The sequence below is a fragment of the Bos grunniens genome, chromosome 23, assembly GCF_055505025.1.
Source record: "Bos grunniens cultivar Pamir isolate PY7600 chromosome 23, Bosgru_T2T1.0, whole genome shotgun sequence".
In the NCBI taxonomy this organism is placed as follows: domain Eukaryota; kingdom Metazoa; phylum Chordata; class Mammalia; order Artiodactyla; family Bovidae; genus Bos; species Bos grunniens.
In genome coordinates, this window is record NC_141187.1 from 23064764 (window position 1) to 23078719 (window position 13956).

The following is a 13956-nucleotide window of genomic DNA, read 5'->3' on the forward strand; positions in this document are numbered from 1 at the left end:
GCTACTCAAAAGCTTTCTTATATTTCCATTTTCTGTCACTATGTCTAATAGTTTCTAGATTTAAATTAATGTACATGGAAGGAAGGAAGGGAGGTGGGTCATGGCTACATATGCTACAGGAAGATCTTCCAAGTTTTGAAATCTTATGAAATACTTTCAAGGTAAATGAACATTTTGATAGTAATAAATAGGCACTTGAAACCCTGGATGAAGAATTAGGGACAGGTGTCATGGTCCAAGACTAAAATTAAAAACCTAAAACCCAAGTCACTGAGTTAAAAGCTCAAAACCAGCATGAAACATTAAGATCGTACAGTTAGGGTCAGAAACAGTATATGTGTGGATACCAGAGTCCAATTTTTCCCTCATGCCTCTTTCATTAATGCCAGCCAAGAAAGAAAATCAAACTCCTGTGCTCGCTTCGGCAGCACATATACTAAAATTGGAACGATACAGAGAAGATTAGCATGGCCCCTGCGCAAGGATGACATGCAAATTCGTGAAGCGTTCCATATTTTTAATGAAACTAGAACACTTTCTAACACCATACACAAAAATAAACTCAAAATGAATTAAAGATCTAAACATAAGACCAGAAACTATAAAACTCCTAGAGGAGAACATAGGCAAAACACTCTCCGACATACATCACAGCAGGATCCTCTATGACCCACCTTCCAGAATATCTGAAATAAAAGCAAAAATAAACAAATGGGACCTAATTAACCTTAAAAGCTTCTGCACATCAAAGGAAACTATCAGCAAGGTGAAAAGACAGCCTTCAGAATGGGAGAAAATAATAGCAAATGAAGCAACTGACAAACAACTAATCTCAAAAATATACAAGCAACTCCTCCAGCTCAACTCCAGAAAAATAAATGACCCAATCAAAAAATGGGCCAAAGAACTAAATAGACATTTCTCCAAAGAAGACATACAGATGGCTAACAAACACATGACAAGATGCTCAACATCACTCATTATCAGAGAAATGCAAATCAAGACCACTATGAGGTACCATTTCACACCAGTCAGAATGGCTGCGATCCAAAAGTCTACAAATAATAAATGTTGGAGAGGGTGTGGAGAAAAGGGAACCCTCTTACACTGTTGGTGGGAATGCAAACTAGTACAGCCACTATGGAGAACAGTGTGGAGATTCCTTAAAAAACTGGAAATAGAACTGCCTTATGATCCAGCAATCCCACTGCTGGGCATACACACTGAGGAAACCAGAAGGGAAAGAGACACGTGTACCCCAATGTTCATCGCAGCACTGTTTATAATAGCCAGGACATGGAAGCAACCTAGATGTCCATCTGCAGATGAATGGATAGGAAAGCTGTGGTACATATACACAATGGAGTATTACTCAGCCATTAAAAAGAATACATTTGAATCAGTTCTAATGAGGTGGATGAAACTGGAGCCTATTATACAGAGTGAAGTAAGCCAGAAGGAAAAACACCAATACAGTATACTAACGCATATATATGGAATTTAGAAAGATGATAACAATAACCCTGTGTACGAGACAGCAAAAGTGACGCTGATGTATAGAACAGTCTTATGGACTCTGTGGGAGAGGGAGAGGGTGGGAAGATTTGGGAGAATGGCATTGAAACATGTAAAATATCATGTATGAAACGAGATGCCAGTCCAGGTTCGATGCATGATACTGGATGCTTGGGGCTAGTGCACTGGGACGACCCAGAGGGATGGTATGGGGAGGGAGAAGGGTTCAGGATGGGGAGCACATGTATACCTGTGATGGATTCATTTTGATATTTGGCAAAACTAATACAATTATGTAAAGTTTAAAAATAAAATAAAATTAAAAAAAAAATCAAACTCCTTTCTATTGACTAATGCAATTTCATGTCAAGATCTTTCATATCATTTCTTAAATATATTCATTTTGTAGTCTTAATTATAAGTATCCTCTCATTCTCTCATTAATTTATATGTTTTAACCTCTTCCAGTAAACCTAGAAGTCACAGAGCCCACAGATGATTTTTAGGTTTCTTGCTCCATAAACACTTCAAAAAATCCTTAGAACACATATACTTTCAGTACATACATTTTGTATTTAATTGAATTACCCGTATAGTATCAGACTGTAAACTGAGAAGAGTCAGATTTGAAAATGTTTATGAAATCTAAAGAAATTATTGAGTAGTTGATCATTATCAACAATCAGTAACCATTTTCCAAGAAAATATGAGTAGTAGGTAATTACTTTTCCTATAAAGTATGAAATAAGAAAGAAAAGAGGATCCCAGTTGGACATAATGCAAATTAAAAGGAACCCTGTAAGGCGAAGCATAGTGATTCTGGCCAGTGTTGAAGAGCAAGGTCTTTGGGATGTTTCCCCTTTGTTCAGAGAATTATCTTGTGGGAATTGGCCATGTTCATTTGGGATCCATGGAAGTTTACCAGGGTATCCTACCCTCAGAGACTCAGGTATCCATACTCTTCAGTTTTCTATTGGTGTACTCTGCTGCTGCTGCTGCTAAGTCGCTTCAGTCGTGTCTGACTCTGTGCGACCCCATAGATGGCAGCCCACCAGGCTCCCCCGTCCCTGGGATTCTCCAGGCAAGAACACTGGAGTGGGTTGCCATTTCCTTCTCCAATGCATGAAAGTGAAAAGTTAAAGTGAAGTTGCTCAGTCATGTCCAACTCTTAGTGACCCCATGGACTGCAGCCTACCAGGCTCCTCCATCCATGGGATTTGCCAGGCAAGAGTACTGGAGTGGTTTGCCATTGCCTTCTCTGATTGGTGTACTCTAATTGGCTTGAAATATAACATTATAACAAATTATTTTCCTGAAGTGGTAAATTACACAACCATAAAGAATAAGAGTTTAGCAGTGCTCTAAGAGCTAAAGCTCATAAAACATACACAAAACCATATCCAAATCAAGGAAAACATAATTCAAACTAATGATTAAAAATAAAGGAAGTGAAAGACAAGAAAATCTTGAAAAAAAAAACAGCAATTACAGAGATGAGACTGAAAAAACAAGTCAGAAGAATCTGTACTGAGAAAAACAAAAACACAGTTTTTGAAACTGAATTGAGCTAAACTTAAATAAATAAGCTATTAGGCTAAGGTCTTAACTATATCATGGCTTTGCCCCTCCTGCCTGCCTCATTGTTTCCTTCTGTATATCACTAGCTGTGGAAAATCTTTTCTGTTATTCTCCAAGTTATTCTCATGTATAGTCTCTCTGAAAATGGTTGCAATTTTGGTGTGCCCATTCTAGGAGATGAGCTCACAGTTTTTCCACTTCACCATTTGGCCAGCTGGGGGTCTCTCTGGTGGCTCAGATGGTAAAGCGCCTGTCTGCAACGCAAGAGACCCAGGTTTGATCCCTGGATTGGGAAGATCCCCTGGAGAAGGAAATGGCAGCCCACTCCAGTAGTCTTACCTGGGAAATCCCATGGACAGAGGATCCTGGTAGGCTACAGTCCGTGGGGTCACAAAGAGTCCGACACAACAGCGACTTCACTTTCACTTTCTTACTATGCCTTCCAATAAATGTTTAGTTTTTAGCTTATTATACTGGAACACAGACTTTTATTGGTAAACTTTCCACCACTTAGAAAATGTGGTTATTTAGTGTTATTCAGTGTTTAATAACATTAAAGAAAATTTTTGCACATACAAATAGAACTTGTTCTTATCTACCTGTCTGATATTTGGAGATTACCAAAAAAAAAATCATTTGACACTCTGGTCTGTCTGGCTTCCTGCCCTTAGCTGCCATAGCCTCCAGCCAATATTCCCCAAACACAACTATTCAAGCATTGACATCATTAATGACAGAACAGATTCCCAGAGCATTTGAGATCCAGATGGTTGACTAGATGTGCATTTAGATAGACCAAAGAATTAGCTGAAGATGCTGTTTTGAGAAAAAGGATGGAAAAGAAGTCAGCCATGAATCATTTAAAAAGCCTCATCAAAATGCTCCTTCATCTTTTTGATTTTGCTGTAAATACGCCTCAGGCGTCTACCAGGAGGCACTGACATTTTATGTAACATTACACAACAATTTATTCACTGGAAAATTTATTCTATACCACTGCATGCCTCCAAACATGAAAAGCACTAAGGAATTCCACTTAGAGTCTGAGGTTTTGTAGATAGGAAGGGTTTTGCTGAATATCTTATAATAAATCTGACTTCCTAAAACATCGATTGGATCTATGCTATTTGTAAAACAAAGATACTCAGGCATATATGATCATATTGGAAACATCTTTTCAAAAACTAATATTCATAGTTAAATATATTTGTTATAATGTTTTCTCATTCATTGAATACACACATACCTTTCTAGAACACATACATTTAGCATTGTCTTGTAGGAAGTATTCTGCAAAATAACGCATAGACAACTTTTCTGGTTTATACACAAATAAAACATTCACAGCTGCTTGAACTAATCATTCTGCAAGAAGGTATTCAAGACCTATACTATTTAAGACATGAGTCATTGTCTATAATATAAAAATGTGTTATGATACAGAAGTTTTGCATTTGATGGTTCTATCAGATAGGACTGATGATCTACTGCATGAATTAAAATGTTTTTAGAATATCTTAGCCAAATATTAATTTCCCTTTGGTGATAACATAAATATGCAAATATACATATTTATATATGTATAATATACCCACATTTTTCCAGGCTTATGAGGTATTATTGTCAAATAAGAGTTGTATGATCTGATAAGAGTTGGTGATTTGATAAGCTTAAATGTCTGTCAGTAGATGAGTGGTTAAAGAAAATATGGTTAAAATATATAAAACATAAATAAATGATATTCCACTCTTAAAAAAGAAAAACCTTGCCATTTGCAAATATATGGATGAACTTGAAGGACATTATGCTGGGTGAAATAAGCTAGACACAGAAAGACAAACACTTCATGATATCACTTAAGATACAGACTGAAATAGCCAACCTCATGGAAACATAGAGTAGAATAGTAGTTGTCAGGAGCTAGGGTGAGGGGGAGATGGATGAGCTTATTTGCATGGAACTTCTAATTGAAAAAGATTGTATGACAACATGGTGGTCCTACAAATGCACTCAAGAGTAAGATGTAATAATCAATTCACAGATAACTTCTATACCATGGAGACAAAATAGTACTTTCCTGCACCTGAAATGTATTCTTGTGAAAACCTTTCATCTATGGTGTTGTCATTTATCTAAGAAATTATTATCTTCCTTCAGTCTTCATCAAAACAGATATGGGACAATGAATCTTCAGCTCTACGGTCTAGACATCCAACTTATTCTCTAGTTACATGTTCACAAAACTTACTTACACTGTAATCATGGATTTCTATTTAATAATTCCTGGAAAAATAAAAAAGAAAAGGAGATAGATGTGTCTCCTATAAAGATAGGATGAATTGCCATAATTTTTGTAATGAGGAAAGACAGGGAAACACCTGCAAAGCCTATGATAGTCTCACTTAGGGAAATGCCCCAGCATCACATGTTTTAAGGCAGTATGAGCTAAGTACATTATTAAGATACTTTATGGATCCACCATATATTTTATGTTAAGTCTAGCATTAATATAGAAAGCAAATTCCCGCTAAAATGCAAAGCAGCTCTAATAGACCTCCTATTTCTAATTATTGCTAAAAATAGCACTTTACACTGCAATGTAAAAAAATCATACATATTTAATGTTTATTGCCAAAACTCTGTGAAAATGTCCTTCTTTCTCAAATGCAAACATGCACACATAAAAAATAATGGTGTTAGAATTTTGTCAATAAGATTCATACCCCAAGTCTGTCTTGAAATTTCTAGTAAAATCAACATGGACTGGATAAGGAATTGATGTAATAATTATCTTCCATTATGAATTTTTTAAATGTTGCAGCAGGAAATATTAAATGTTCTACCTTAGAAAAAAGCTTTAATAGTAGAGTTAATAGCCACCCCTCCTCCCAAATATCCCTGTAAGGGGAGAAAAAGTGAGTCATGTACGTGTGCATGCTAAGTCACTTCAGTTGTGTTAACTCTTTGCAACTCTAAGGACTGTAGCCTGCCAGGCTCCTCTGTCCATGGGACTCTCCAGGATAGAATACCGGAGTGGAGTGCCATTTCCTTCTCCAGAGGATCTTCCCAACCCAGGAATCGAACTTGTATCTCCTGTATTGGCAGGCATGTTCTTTACTATTAGCACCACTTGGGAAGCCAGTCATGTACACTTCTATTCAAATACACTTTTCCAGTTCCATAATAGGAATGTATGGCTATTCCTATTATTATGGAATAGATTAACTGGACTGTTTTTATAATACCTCGACACTTCTAATCTTCAAAAATAATCATCCCCCATTAGCGTGTAAGAAAAGTTCTCCTCAAAGTATTTCCTCCATTTCTCAAAAGTAGAAGTCGCTCAGTCTTGTCTGACTATTTACGACCCCATGGATTGTAGCCCACCAAGCTCCTCTGTCCATGGGATTCTCCAGGCAAGAATACTAGAGTAGGTTGCCATTCCCTTCTCCAGGGGATCTTCCTGATCCAGAGATCAAACCTGTGTTTTCCTGTATTGCAGGCAGATTCTTTACTTTTTGAGCCACCAGGGAAGTCCATTCATTTCTCAATAAGAACGCTTTAAGGGAAACTGCCAAGTATTTAAATTATTAGGCGATGGAGGGTAAATTATGGTTAGAAGGGGTCAGGGTAGGAAGGAGAAATAAAAGAGCAGCCATGAGACACCACTTCACTCCTGATAAACTAAGAGGAAATTTTATGAGGAAAGTAAGTCACGAGAGATTTGCAATGTAGCTAGAATATTTTTCTTGATGATTTCAGATGCCTGGGCTGAACTGAAACAATTGCCCTTTCTCAAGTGTCTGGCACAGATACAGAGACAGCAAAGAAATTTGAAAGGATTTTTAGAAATACCTCTTTCTTGGAAAGTAAGTATGCCTTCTTGACCTAGAAAACATCAACTTGATGCATATAACTCTAGGCAGAAAACTATTGGGGATGTCACCTCTCTCCCAGGGAGGCCAGAACTTTTACTTTTTAGTTGAAACCTGAGCTTGTTGTATGTTTAAGACAGAGGCATTCAAATAGGTGAAGGCACTAAGGAGAAGAACCAGCACGTGTTAGTATTTAATCACTTAAGTTTAAAAATAGTGGCTCTCCTTTACTATTAAAATTGTATTTTATATTAAACCATATGTGTTTTATACAACTTATGGATTTGCATTCTCCATCCTTCAAAATAGGGCTTTTGGTGTTGCAAACATACAAAATTCAGTTTGGTCATTTATATTAAGAAGTGGGTATATGTTCCAATATAACATTCCCTATGACGAGGAAAGCAAGTCACAAATGCAGGTGTGTATACAGAATTTTTGTGTAAAGTGATCCTAAAATAGTCTCAACCTGTTTTGCAAACAGTGCAATCTCAGTCATCTATCCTTCTAGGTACTGGGACAATCTTCTTGCATGAAAGACGTATTAAAGCCAATACAGGACACTCGAGGGTCGGGATCCAGTCAGGTATCAAAATCCTCTGCAAGCTACTGAATAGAGGACCAGTCAGGATTCTGAACCTTTTCAAACTATACAGGCTATTAAGAGCACTAGTTCTGAGACTTTATGTAAGATTGGGAATGTGTACTTGTGTGCTGCATTCTAATTCATTTCAGTTGCATACAACTCTTTGCGACCCTACAGACTGTAGTCTGTAAGGCTCCTCTGCCCATGGGATTCTCCAGGCAAGAATACTGGAGTGGACTGCTGTATCCTCTTCCAAGGGATCTTCCCAACCCAGGGTTGGAACCCATGTCTTGTGCAGTTCCTGCATTGCAGGTAGATTCTTTACTGCTGATCCAGCAGGGAATCCCATGTGTACTATACTTTTAGCCAAAAAGAAAACCAATTTCTCCATCTAGTATGTTAATTAATAAACCCACTGGACATTGACTGAAGATAAGCAAAATCGAAAATTTTGGCTAACAGCCCCTTCTGAATTGTTGAACTTTGAATAGCATCTAACACTTTACCTCAGATTTTATACTCTAAATTAGAAAATCTCAAGAGTTAACCAACTGCTCCTAGAGTATAAATTAAATTTAACACATTGAAATATTTAAAATAATCACAGGCCAACTAGCAAGAACTTAGAATGCAAATATATTCACATTATTATGAAAGTTAATGTTTTGAGTCAAGAATAGTGATTCAAACTCCATAATGTTGGATAAATGGTTTTCTTAAATAAATGCCTAAGGCACATTCATTAATAGCTTCAGTTTATAATCCATATATATGAATAATGATTTGTTTCCTTCTATCCTCAGAATTCCTGTAATTTTAGTTTATTAAAAAAAAGAAACAATAGGGAGAACAAGATGGCAGAAGAGGAGGTGGGTGTAAATACATTTCTCTCATTAGGAATACACCTTCAGACACAGAAGTGCATGCAGAACATCAGCTGAGAGCGGACAGGAGTTCTTGACCAATGGAAAAGAATATGTAGAACTATGTAAAACTTGATAGGATGCAGGAACTAGGGGAAAAGCAAAAGTGTTAGCAGGACTGGACCTGCCCTCAATGGGTGGGGGAACTGAAGCAGGGTCTAATTCCCACATCCGGGCAACTGTCTGAGTCAGAGGAAAAACATTTAAGACTGAGAGTGAAACAGCTGATCTGTGGCAGCTTAAATGGAATGAGAATCAGACAGTCCTTACCACAGCCATACATACCACGGACAGGGACACAGGTCCCCTAGAAGGCGCAGAACCTGGGAGCTGGGATTTAGGGATTTTGGAACAATCCCAGGGCGAGGGATGGAGAGATGGATCGAGGGGATGGGAAGGAGACTGTGGTGGGAAATGCCTGTGGAGGAAAGCCAGGCAACCATGGAAGCAAGGCGATACTGCTGAGTCACATGTAGGGGTGGAGCCATCACCATAGCCTCTCTTTCCCCACATGCCAGCATTGGAAGCTAGACCATAGAGAGGCTGGCCCATCAAATGTCTGACACACTGACCTATAGAGCAGGACCCCACCCAGGGTAATCCTTTAAGTGCCTGATGTGCCAATCTACAGAGTAGGACCCCAGCCAGAGGGGCTCCTCTATATGCCTGACAAGCAGAACAACAAAGAAGGACCCCAGGCAAAGGAGCCCTCTAAGTGCCTGAACGGACAGAGCTACAGAAAAAGACTGTCCAAAGAGGCCTTCTCATCACCAGCTAAGACTCTGATAGGGCCATAATTCCTGCAATGGAGGCAGTCTGTGTCCCTGCACACTTGGCGCTGCCAAGATTCTGCACACAAGCCAAGATTCTGCACCACCTTCATGCTCAAAACTTACTGAATCAGAGCTGCCACAGGCAAAAAAATCTTGCATCTATGCATATAGGGTCACTTCGTTCATGTCCAACTCTTTGCGACCCTGTGGAATGTGGCCTGCCAGGCTTCTTTGTCAGGGCATTTTACCAGGCAAGAATACTGGAGTGTACTGGCCAATTTGGTTGCCATATCCTTCTAGAGCACTGCATTTCCTGCTGCCCCAGGTGCCAACTCCCCTGAGTACCTGGTGTTGCCAGAACCCCTGCAGCCCAAGCAGCTGCACCACCTCCACACCTGCTCCTCGCTGGGCCAGACCCAAGTCCTCCAGGGAAGCCTGAAGAACAAACTCCAGTGGATGACCCACGTGCAGAAATGGAAATAAAACCACAGTTGAAACCCAGGGGCAGTGTGGCTAAGGAAGAAGACCCAAAACCTTTCCACCAGCTGTAGAAGCTGCAGATTAAATCCACACAATCAACTAGGCAGACTCTGTGTCTATGGAATATATAAAAGGACATTAAGAGCTCCCACAAAATAAAATGCACTAGTTCTGATAGCCATGGACATTGGAGGCAAGAACACACAAGAGTAGGACCAGATTAGAATCTGAGCTGCCCCCACAGCAGGTGGGGAGGGCACAGTGATGGAGGGCATCCTACGGAGGTGAGGTGGACTGTGATTCTCAGCGAGGAAAAGGACTCTGATAGCAGTGACTCAAGAAAAACATTTATTATTCTTATGTTTTGATTTGTTCTGTAGATTCTTTTGGATTTTTTTTTTACTTTTTTCTTTTTCTTTTTTTCTCTTTTTTCTTCCCCCCTCTGTTGCAGTTGTCGATTTTATTTGCACTATGAAGTCTAATTAAGCATTTGAAATTTTTTTTCTCTCAGTCACATTTTTATTGTTATAAACCTCTGCCTCTATGCTAGGCTTTTGCAGTTCTGTGGAGTTTTCCTTTTTTTCTCTCTCTCTTTTTTTAATTTTAGTTTTCTTAAACCTATTAGTATTTTTTCTACATTTATTCCTTTCTTTGCTTTTCCTACTGTTCTTTTCCCCTTACTGTTATCCTTAATGTATATAAATCTTCTTTATCTACCTCTTTTTAACTTCACGTATCTATTCTTTCTCTCTTTTCTTTCTTTCCTTTCCTCTCAGCATATTGTTAGTTTTGTTTTCATTCCTTTATTCCCCACTTGGCACCTTGCTTTAGTTTTGTTTTCCAGTTTGTACTTTAGTTAGTTTGTTCTTAACTGGCAGATATAATTTTTTATTTCCTTTGTTCACTGGGTCAATCTACTGCAATTTATTTTTGTTGGACTGTTTTGATTTTGCTTATGGGTGTATATGTGTATATTCCATTATTTTAATTATTATTTGTCTGATTTTGTAACTGCCATTTGTCTGGGGTTCATCTTTGGTTCCTCGTTTTGGGTATTTGTTTTAATCTTGCTTAATGCCTGCTTATTTAACTTAAATGCAGAGTACATCATGAGAAACGCTGGGCTGGAAGAAGCACAAGCTGAAATCAAGATTGCAAAGAGAAATATCAATAACCTCAGATATGCAGATGACACCACCCTTATGGCAGAAAGTGAAGAGGAACTCAAAAGCCTCTTGATGAAAGTGGAAGTGGAGAGTGAAAAAGTTGGCTTAAAGCTCAACATTCAGAAAACGAAGATCATGGCATCTGGTCCCATCACTTCATGGGAAATAGATGGGGAAACAGTGGAAACAGTGTCAGACTTTATTTTTCTGGGCTCCAAAATCACTCCAGATGGTGACTGCAGAAATTAAATTAAAATATGCTTACTCCTTGGAAGGAAAGTTATGACCAACCTAGATAGCATATTGAAAAACAGAGACATTACTTTGCCAACAAAGGTCCATCTAGTCAAGGCTATGGTTTTTCCAGTGGTCATATATGGATGTGAGAGTTAGACTGTGAAGAAAGCTGAGCACCGAAGAATTGATGCTTTTGAACTGTGGTGTTGGAGAAGACTCTTGAGAGTCCCTTGGACTGCAAGGAGATCCAACCAGTCCATTCTGAAGATCAGTCCTGGGTGTTCTTTGGAAAGACTGATGCTAAAACTGAAACTCCAGTACTTTGGCCACCTCATGTGAAGAGTTGACTCACTGGAAAAGACTCTGATGCTGGGAGGGATTGGGGGCAGGAGGAGAAGGGGACGACAGAGGATGAGATGGCTGGATGGCATCACCGACTCAATGGACAAGAGTTTGGGTGAACTCTGGGATTTGGTGATGGACAAGGAGGCCTGGCATGCTGCAATTCATGGAGTCTCAAAGAGTCAGACACTACTGAGCAACTGAACTGAGCTGAACTGAATGCCATAACAAACCATGTGTAGAATCTTCGTTCCTGACCAGAGATCAAGCCCTGAGCCTTTGGAATGGGAGCACTGCCTCCAAGACCCTAGACTACCAGAAAATAAACAATAAGGAGTATCAAATAGTGAGAACTCACACAAAGGAAACCACTTGGATGGAAGATCCGGCCACCCAACCACCAGTAGCACCCTGTGCAGGACACCTCATCTAAACAACAACAAAACAAAAATACAAACCCAATAAATAGAAGACAGAATTACCACCTCACTCCACCTTTCCCATTAGAGGAAAAACAAACAAATAACAACAGCAACAACAAAAACTCAGCACAAATCTCACGCTATAGAAGCTTACACAAACCTCTGGACCCACCTTAGGAGGGCAGAGATCAAAAGGAAAAAAGATTCATCCTTGAAGACTGGGAAAAGGAGACCTCAAACACAATAAGTTAAAAAAATAATAATAATGGAAAGGCAGAGAAATACTACACACATGAAGGAACAAACTGGAAACACAGTAGTCCAAATAAATGAAGAGGAAATAGGCAAACTACCTGAAAAAGAATTCAGAATAATGATAGTAAAGATGATCAAAAATCTTAAAAACAGCATGGAGAAAATGCAAGAATCAAATTAACAAAGACCTAGAAGAATTAAAGAATAAACAGAGAGACAAACAACTCAGTTACTGAAATGAAAAATACTCTAGAAGGAATCAGTAGCAAAATATCTGAAGCAGAAGAACGAATCAGTGAGCTGGAAGATAAAATGATGGAAATAACTTCTGTAGAGCAGAATAAAGTAAGAAGAATGAAAAGAACTGAGGATAGTCTCAGAGACCTCTGGGACAAGATCAAACTCACCAACATTCAAATTATAGGGGTCTCAGAAGAAGAAAAGAAAAAGAAAGGGTATGAGAAATTTTTTGAAGAGATTATAGTTGAAAATTTCCCCTACATGGAAAAGGAAATAGTCAATCAAGTCCAAGAGGTGCAAAGAGTCCCATACAGGATAAACCCAAGGAGAAACACACCAAGACACATACTAATCAAACTAACAAAGACTAAACACTAAGAAAGAATAAGACTAAGAAAGAATACTAAAAGCAGCAAGGGAAAAGCAACAAGTAACATACAAGGGGAACCCCATACGTTTAACAGCTGATCTTTCAGCAGAAACTCTGCAGGCCAGAAAGGAATCGCAGGATATATTTAAAGTACTGAAAGGGAGAAATCTACAACCAAGATTACTGTACCCTGCAAGGATCTCATTCAAAATTGACGTGGAAAAATAAAAAGCTTTTCAGACAAGCAAAAGTTAACAGAATTCAGTACCACCAAACCAGCTTTACAACAAATGTTAAAGGGACTTACATAGTCAAGAAATACAAGAGAAGGTAAGATCTACAAGATCAACCCCAAACAATTAAGAATATGGCAATAGAAACATATATATCGATAATCACTTTTTTATTTTATTTTATTTTTAAACTTTACATAATTGTATTAGTTTTGCCAAATATGTAAATGGATTAAATGCTCCAACCAAAAGACACCTACTAACTGAATGGATACAAAAACAAGACCCATATATATGCTGTCTACAAGAAACCCACTTCAGACCTAAAGACACATATAGACTGAAAGTTAGAGGGTGGAAAAATATATTCCAGGCAAATGGGAAGCAAAAGACAGCTGGAGTAGCAATCCTCATAATACACAAAATAAACCTTAAAATAAAGAAGATTATAAGAGATAAGGAAGCACACTACATAATGATCAACAAATCAATCCAAGAGGAAGACATAACAATTGTAAATATCTATGCACCCAACATACGGGAACCTCAATACATAAGACAAACACTAACAGACATAAAAGGAGAAATTGACAGTAACACAATAATAGTAGGAGAGTTTAACACCCCATTCACACCAATGAACAGATCATCAAAACAGAAAACGAATAAGGAAACTCAAGTCTTAAATGATACATTAGATGAGATGGATCTCATTGATATCTTCGGGACATTTCATCCAAATGCAGAAGAATACACCTTCTTCTCAAGCACACATGGAACATTCTCCAGGATCGACCACATCTTGGGTCACAAATCAAACCCCAGTAAATTTAAGAAAATTGAAAATGTATCAAGCATCTTCTCCAACCACAGAGAAGAGATATCAATTTCAAGGGGAAAAAAACTGAAAAAAAAAAACAAAACACAAACACATGGAGATTAAACAATACATTTCTAAATA

General features: G+C 38.3%; 1 non-coding gene across 1 annotated transcript; it reads left to right on the plus strand.

Moving 5' to 3' along the window:
• Positions 1–412: 412 nt before the first annotated feature.
• Positions 413–519, plus strand: LOC147346923 (U6 spliceosomal RNA). Its single transcript, XR_015153325.1, has one exon. It is a non-coding gene; the product is annotated as a U6 spliceosomal RNA (small nuclear RNA).
• The last annotated feature ends 13437 nt before the right edge of the window (positions 520–13956 follow it).